The sequence below is a fragment of the Nelumbo lutea genome, chromosome 3 (assembly GCF_056320005.1).
Source record: "Nelumbo lutea isolate HS-2025 chromosome 3, American lotus-T2T, whole genome shotgun sequence".
In the NCBI taxonomy this organism is placed as follows: domain Eukaryota; kingdom Viridiplantae; phylum Streptophyta; class Magnoliopsida; order Proteales; family Nelumbonaceae; genus Nelumbo; species Nelumbo lutea.
The window spans coordinates 21728197-21736907 of NC_142686.1; the positions used below are offsets into that span (position 1 = coordinate 21728197).

The window sequence follows — 8711 nt, forward strand, 5'->3', positions numbered from 1 at the left end:
TACTAAGTATTATTTTGGAATTTTCCCTTCAACTTATTTATATATTACAAACCATTGCCATTCAACTTTTCAATTTTGAATGTAATTAAACAAATCAACTTTGAATTTAGTTACATTATAACACTACAAGAAAAATGGGTTTTAGTGACGGAGGTAGAGTGATGCTCGTCACTTTAAATAATTTAGTGACGAATTTAAAGTTCCATCATTAAAAATACATTATTTAGTGACGAATCACCATAAAGAAATTATAGTAACTGACAGTTGAAGCTTCATCACAAATTGTAATTTATAGTGACAGAAAACTAAATGTTCATCACAAAAATAAAATCTTGATATATAATGATGGATATTGCCACTAAATATCATTGTCACTTAATAGTGGCGAGCCACTTAACCATTTGTCACTAAATATTGAGTTATAGTGACGAACAATTGAATCATCATCACTAAATGGTAAATTATAGTGACAGATAATTGAATGTCCATCACAAAAGCATAAATCCGTCACAACTGATTGACTTATAGTGATGGACAATTTAATCATCGCCACTAAATAATGATTTATAGTGGCGTATAATTAAATCATCATCACTAATTGTCGAGTCGTAGTGGCGAACAATTAATATCAATCACAAAATTTTTATTTATAGTGATGTGTGTATTTATTACAAATATTTTATCTTTAATAACAGACAATTAATGTTTTTTCACAATTTAAAATCACAACATCTTCATTTTGGGACATTTTTTGTAGTGACAATTCTCATAATCATTGTTTAAAGGATATTTTGTTTAAAATAATATAATGAATTGGACATTTGAATTGTTAAATTGATATATTTAAACAATGAGAAATTGGTTAAACATTAGATATTTAAAAAAAGTTTTGGTAAAATTCCATTTAAGTAATCAAGTTTTTATAGATCATTAATATATAGGTTTTAATTTTGTGGAGGCTTGATTGGTCCATACATTATGCTTGATAATATGTCTAGGGGTTGGCATTCGACCTTGCTAGCCAATGAATTAATAAATTATATGAAAAAGAAATATAAAATGTTAATTTATTTTTATAATTAAAATTATAGAAAAATATGCAATTTTTTTTTCTAAATTCATAATCAAAGTATACTCTCTCTCTCTCGTATATATATATATATATATATATATATATAAGGAAGGTAAATCACAGTAAAATAATAAATGCATAATTACCTTTAATTTAAGGTTAATTAAACCATAATTATTGTTAATGAATTATTTTAATTTTGTAATTAAATATAAATAATAGTTGTTAGTTAATAGTAAAACAAGTAAAATATTGTTTTATGATAAGTAATTGAATGGTGATGGAGCGGGTTTGAGGCAAAGACCATATTCCCCATCCCCAACCTCGATTTTGAAACAAATCCCCACCTCAACCTCAACCACTGTTAGGGACAAAAGTTACCCTCCATCCCCAATCCTTGATGAGTATGAATTTCCTGCGGGGATCTGAATCCCCAAAATTTTTTAATTAAAATAAATTTTTGGAAAATAAATTTACTTAAAATAAAGAATAATTTAAAATATAAATAATATCGTAAATATATTTATATATAATGTAAAAAATCTATATTATATGTAAAGCAAAGCGGTCCATGTCAGCTACCTTTTCCTTTCTCCAAATCCCCTTGCTCCTTAACTCTCTCTCCTTTCCCCTTCCCACCACTCCCATTTTTCCAACTCAACACCCTTTCTCTTCATTTCTTATAATTAAGTAAGATAACAAAATTAACCAATTCACTATTAACTATGTAATTAAAGCTAATTAAAAATTTAAATTTATTTTGGAAAAAAGATTTACTTAAACTAGAGAAAATTTAGAAAACATTTTTACTATATTTATATATAATGTAAATAATATTTAAATATATATAATCGGGGGGCAGGGCAAGGTAGGGACTTCACTCTCCATACCCATCCCCATCCTCAATTAGGGATCCTTATTAATCCCCATCCCCGCCCTTGCTCTATCCCCACCCTATTAATCCCCATTAGGTCGAGGAGGTTGAGTACCTAGAAAGGATGGGGAAAATTGACATCCCTAAATAATTTTGTTAATTAAACAATCTAACTAAGTTTCATTAAGCAACCTAATAAAGTAATGGTTTAAAGTGTTAAAGATTCAATAAATTAATTGGTGTAAATTAAGTAATTAACTAAGTTTCATTAAGCAACCTAATAAAGTAAAGGTTTAAAGTGTTAAAGATTCAATAAATTAATTAGTGTAAATTAAGTAATTACTACATAAACATATAATTAACCATTTTATTATTAATTATGTAAATAAATCTACTTAAATTAATTAGTGTTATTTATGTAAATCATTGGTTTTATACAACCCAAGAATGGGGAAGATGTTATAGGTAATATATTGAGTTAATTAAGGAATTGAGAGAAAGGGTGCTGAATTGGCAAAATGAGAGTGGTGGAAAGGAGGGGAGAGAGAGTCAAGGAGAATGCAAGATGGGGATAATGGAGCAAAAAGAGGCATAGTGACGTAGACCGTCTTGTTATATAGATAGATAGATAGATAGATAGATGTTGAAAATTTTTTACTCAACCCTAACTCCAATCAGTAGAGGTGGACTCAAGCTGAATATTTGACTATTTGAGCTTGGCTTAGGGATGGTAATTTTCCCCATTTCCCCGATCCCTGTTGGGGAGGCGACGCGAGGATGGGGAGAGCACTCCCCGCCCCATGGGGACCCCGATCCCCGCCCAATGGGATCCCCACTAATATATATGTATATATGTGCACATACATCTATATATTAATATTTTTAAAAATATGGTTGAATATGCTTGAACCTTTTCTAATAGGATTATAAATTTTAATTATTTTTTTTTATTTTTTAAATAAAATAAAAAATAAAAAACAAAATGGTTAATATTATAAAAAATCATGAGAAATGGGGATCCCCGTAGGGATGGGAATGGAAATAACTTTGTCCCCGTTAGCGGGGATGGGGATTTTTGTGGGGATGAGGATGGGGAGAGGCTCCCCATTCCCGCCCCGCCCCATTGCCATTCCTAACTTGGCTTGCCAAAAATCCATCAGACTCGAGTTGAAATGTTTAAACCTGGCCTTAACTTCAATCCCTAACCTAATCTAGGCTACCTAGTAGGGGTGGACTCGAGCCGAATATTTGGCTATTTGAGCTTGGCTTGCCAAAAATCCATTAGGCTCAAGCTCGATTCAAGGTTGAGATTTGGGCTCGAATTCAACTTGGCTCAAAAGCTTATATGTTCAAGTTTGAATGTGAGCCAAGCTTCTTATAAAAATAAAAATCATACATATAAAAACTATTTTTTTATTTTACATACAAATATTTAAGAATTATAAAAATCATTTATTATCATATATATAAAAAAATAAAAGTATTATGATACATATATATATATATAGATATATGTAAATCATTGGTGAGCCTCATGAGTTTAGCTCGATTAGCAAACAAGCCTATATTTTGGGCTTGATCTTGGATCGAAGCTTGATTTTGATCATTCTGAATCAAGCTTTTTACGGGTCGAGCTCAATAGCTTATCAAAAGCTTGATCGTTTCCACCCCTACTATCGAGCCTAGCTTGTATCCCTAATCTTAAGAATGGCAATGAGGTGGGTTCAGGCGGGGATCGTATTCCCTGTCCCCAACCTCAATTTTGAAATAAATCTCCACCATTGACCCCCATTTCCTATTGGAGATAAAAGTTGTCCTCCATCCCCGATCCCTAACAGAGATGGGTTCCCCATGGAGACCCGAATCCCCAAAATTTTTTAATCAACAATATTTTTTGAAAAATAAATGTACTAAAATAAAATAAAATTTTTAAATATAAATAATATTTTAAATATATTTTGATATATATACAATATAAATAATATATATATATATATTTAATATGAATACAATTTAATATATATAACTGGGGTCAGGGCGGGGCAGGGACTTCATTCCACATCCCAACCCCAACCTTGATTGGGGATCCCTATTAATCCCCATACCCATCCCCACCTCACCAAAGCTATCCCCATCCCTGGCTTCATGTCAAGTACTCTCATGATTTAGTAAATAACTTAATTAAATGTTATTTTAACCAATAGCTTTTATTTTATTGTATATTTAATTATTAATCTTTAATTAATTATTTTTTAATTATTAATTATTAATATTTTATTATTTAATTATCTAGTTAAATAATTAGCTAATTGGTTAATATTAATAAATAGTTATTTAATTATTAATTAACAATTATTAGTTAATATTTATCTTATTAAAATTTAAAGTAAAATTTAACTATAATTTAAAAGCCACTTAATTCTATTCAAAAAATGATTGCATAATATGTAAGATTAATTAATAAAAAACTTTTATTGTTAAAACATTCAAAATCTCCCGCCTCTGACTTTCAATATGCAACAAACAAAACACCTTTCACTTTCCCTCTTGATATGCAATGAAAATATAGAGTTCGGTTTGAATATGCAACGAACAAAAAGACCCTTCACTTTCCTTCATGATATGCAGGGAAAATAGAAGCGCTTCAAAGTTCTGTCCTTCATAGTGAGAAACCCTTCATTCTCCCTCTCAATCTACCCAAACCTTCAAGTTCGGGCCTTTACTCCACGATTCCTGCTGCCACCAAAGCAGCTCACCACCGCAGTAGTATCGTTGTGGACGGCTCCTTCTCAATCTACCAAACCCTTCAAGTTCGATCCTTTACGATTCTTGTACCGCCAAAGCAATCCATCACATTAGTGCTATCATTTTGGACTGCTGCAACCAAAGCAAAGCCATCACCGCAGTGCTACCGTTCTGGTTTTCTTTTGTAAAGGTATTGCTTCTAATCTTTCACTTTGTTGTTGGTGAACTCTGAATCCCTATTCCTTGTTCTTCGATTCTCTACAAAAATTATTGTATAAATCTTTGGATTCTTTGTAGACTTGTAAAATGTTTCAGTAATTGAACCCTATTTGTATTTGCATAATTGGCTGATTGGAAACATAACCTACCGATCATCAAAGGCCTTGGCCTTGTTGAGAGCATCTTTCTCCGGTATGGGCTAGCATGCTACTCAGGGTCAATAAAGCCTCAAAGTTCAGTAAGGGAAGAACTCATGGCAGCATTACAAGACCTGAGAATGGATAAATATTTGAACTACATCAATCTACAAATAGAAAGAAATGCTAAGATGGTGGTGGGTTGGTTATAAAACTAAAAACAAGGACACTCATGCTCTAGGCAGATCGTGGAAGAGATTACATATCTAAGGGAGACAAATGTTACGTACTTTTGATTGGACTAATAGATCTGCAAGTTGCTTGATTGATACTTAGGAAGCAAGGAGTGAATAGGGAACTTATGGGTCCTTTACATGTAGAATGCCTAAACTGAATATGGGGTACGCATACTTATAGAAGGTGATGAGGGCAGATTTGGCCCTCCAGTGAAATTGTGACATGTGGCACCTCGTGACAACTAGGAAAATACCCAGCCAACAAATTTACGAAGTTGGTGACCCACCCGGGCACCAGTCTGGCCGGCCTAGCGTGACCTGCGTGTGGCTTGACACGCGTCTGCGCGCGGCACACGCGACCTGCGCGGCGTGCGCGCGCAGCCTGCGCGAACTGCGCGCGGCACGCGCGACCTGTGCGAACTGCGCGCGGCCTAGTGCGCGGCCTGCGCGAACTGCGCACGGCCTGTGCGAGCTACGTGCGGCGTGCGGCCTGCGGCCTGCGCGACCTGGCCGACCTGGACTAGCCTAGCGCATGATCCGGCCAAGCCACCCATAAGGTGCCCACCGACAAACCTGACCTAGACACTGACCCGCCGACTAACACATGCGCCAGCTTGACGACCTGGTCTAGACACTGACCCGCTGACTGACACAGGCGCCGACCTGACGACCTAGCCTAGACACTGACCCGCCGACTGACGCATGCGCTCCCCGAACAACCCGGCCCAGGCGCTGACCTGGCCGTCTGACACAAGCGCCAGCCTGACGACCTCGAGGAGTTCACCACCGTACCCCGGTTCTGACAGGATGCGACGAGTCTTACCGTTTGGAGGCTTTTCACCCACCTAACCCGCGAGGACTCCGGTATATAAAGACCTCACCCCCCAAAGGGGAGGGGGATGAAAAAAGGGAAGTAACCATGCTCTCTAGCTCTCTCATATTATCTTCAAAGCTCTCTACAATAAGAGTGCTAACTTAAGCGTCGGAGAGCCCCCACCGGGAAAATACCCCTGGGACCTCTGATTCAGTTCTCACAGGTCGTTCAGCTCCCGCCGCCTACGAAGAGGAGGAAAAGATGGAGTTCTCGGAGGTCCCTCAGCTCCCGCCACCTACAAAGAGGAGGAAAAGATGGAGTTCTCGCAGGTCCCTCAACTCCTGCCACCTACAAAGAGGAGGAAAAGATGAAGTTCTCACAGGTCCCTCAGCTCCCGCTGCCTACAAAGGAAAGAAGATCACCTCATGCTAAGGGCAGTCGGATTGCGCCGCACCAGGGAGCTCTAGCATTCTCTAAGTCACCGGCCGCCTAGTAGGCAGTTCGCTACCAGGCAGTTCACCATCAGGCAATTCGCCACTAGGCAGTTCACCACCGAACAGCTCGCCACCGGGCAGTTTGCCACCAGGCAGTTCGCCACCAGGCAGTTCGCCACCAGGGAGCTCGCCACCAGGCAGTTCGCCACCAGACAGTTTGCCACCGGGCAGTTTGCCGCCAAGCAGTTCGCCCCGAGGTAGTTCCCCACCGAGCAGTTCGCCACTAGGCAATTCACCACCAAGTAGCTCATCACTAAGGCACGCCACCACCGGGTCAAATAACGAGATACTTAGCCAAAAAATTTTACATCACAAAACATTGGTACGTGGCCGAAAACGATTACATCAGAAGGGATGCTATGTATGTTGTATATATTTCATTCTTGAATCATTTTAATAAATTTTTAAATAATCCATAAACAAGTAATAAACCTTTCTTCACCAATCAGGATCTTCCATAAATGGCACAGCTAGTTGTTTGCGTACAATTAATCAACTAATCTTCTAATCCATGGGATTGTTGAATAGTTTCTCAGTTTCAAGGTACATGTCTCCTATGGCATCTTGCCTTCAACTTCTAACATTCAGACATTTCTGGGGTTTCTTCTATGTTTGGTAAAATTCAACACCGGAAGGTTTGAAGAACAACTGATGCAGGTTGGTGTTGGGATGGTGATAAAAGATGATTGATAATTGGGCATCGGCAGGTTCTATCAAATGTGGGAAGTCCCACTACCAGAAATATGACTTTCTATGGACAAAAGCGTAGTTAAATGTCAGAAAAACCGTAGCTATAGATATATAGGTACAGTTTAGCTATGGACAGAAAACCGTAGCCGCAATAGCCTACAGCTAATTGGTATCTACCTTTCTGTATCATGGGAAGGTAGTGGTGTATTCCATTTTCAGATTACAAACTTAGGTGTGTTGATGTTAACAAAAAAACATGCATGATTATTAGCTACTTCATCCTTGATAATTTGAGTGATTTGCAGGAGAGTGGTTTGCAAAGGAGCCAAACCTTATGAAACCTTATGGCAATGACATGTGTTTACTATGGTTCCTAAACTCTCCCAACCATGGAATTGGAAAAACAAATTCTTTTTGTTCTTTTTGAATTCCTGTATGTAAAAATACAGTTACATGGATTAGTTTGTTTTCTAATTTTTAGTCTTAATTTGCTAAACAGAAACAGCTCTAGAATTGGAATTCCAGTTCCAAGTTATAGCCTCCATTCCTTGAACCAAACACCATAAAGAAAGTATAGCCATCATTTAAGAAATTTTTGTGGAAGATAGGAAATCGTATAATGGGTTGCATCATCTTGCCTATGTTGTTCTGTCATCTCTTACAAGGGTCTTCGAAAATTGTCAATTTTATCAGCATTTATTTTATTTTATTTTATTTTTGAAAATCATGCACCAAGCAGTATCAAATCAAGCTTTTCCAACAGCTTATTGCTTACTCTAAGCAGATATCTCCACTCTTAATCTAAGTATCTTGGTGTGGGTGGCCAGTATTGAGGTGTTTACAAGTGTTTAGTACATTGGTCTTGGATGGGTGAACTAGATGCTCTAATCAATTTACAGAGTTTTTCAAGATAAATGGTTTATTTAGATAAGGGATCTTTTGAAGATAAATTGTGTACTTATCATCTCTCTTACTTTACTGCTTGTGACAGGATGCCTACCCACTATTGCTACAATACCTGTTTGGATGGGACTATGCAAAGCTCTTTCAAATGTGGCAGATTAGTTAGAGTTCCTTTGTGTTATTCCCCCTTTTGGTATTACACTATGTCACACTCATCCAATGTGTTCCAATTTATGTTTAATTTTTCATGTATACGAATTCAAAAATCTAATTTTTGTTTGATTTTGTTTTTCAGGTTGAATGCATATGAAAAGAATAACAACATACATGGATAAAGAGATTTGAGATCTATACTTTTATTTTTATTGTGGTTCATTATATGTAACAAGACAAATTGTCATGTATTTTATTTTAATTAATATATTAATTTTTTGTAGAAATTTATTTGTAAATAAATAAATTTAATATGATGTGAAAAGAGGACAGGTGATTTTTCACATAAATATATTGCAGGTTGGAGAAATAAA

At 36.5% G+C, this 8711-nt stretch overlaps 1 long non-coding RNA gene across 1 annotated transcript; it reads left to right on the top strand.

Annotated features, from left to right (window-relative positions):
* The first annotated feature begins 4529 nt into the window (after positions 1-4529).
* Positions 4530-8624, top strand: LOC148863520 (uncharacterized). The gene is made up of 3 exons (XR_016110914.1): positions 4530-4881; positions 8273-8377; positions 8480-8624. It is a non-coding gene; the product is annotated as an uncharacterized LOC148863520 (long non-coding RNA).
* Positions 8625-8711: the final 87 nt, after the last annotated feature.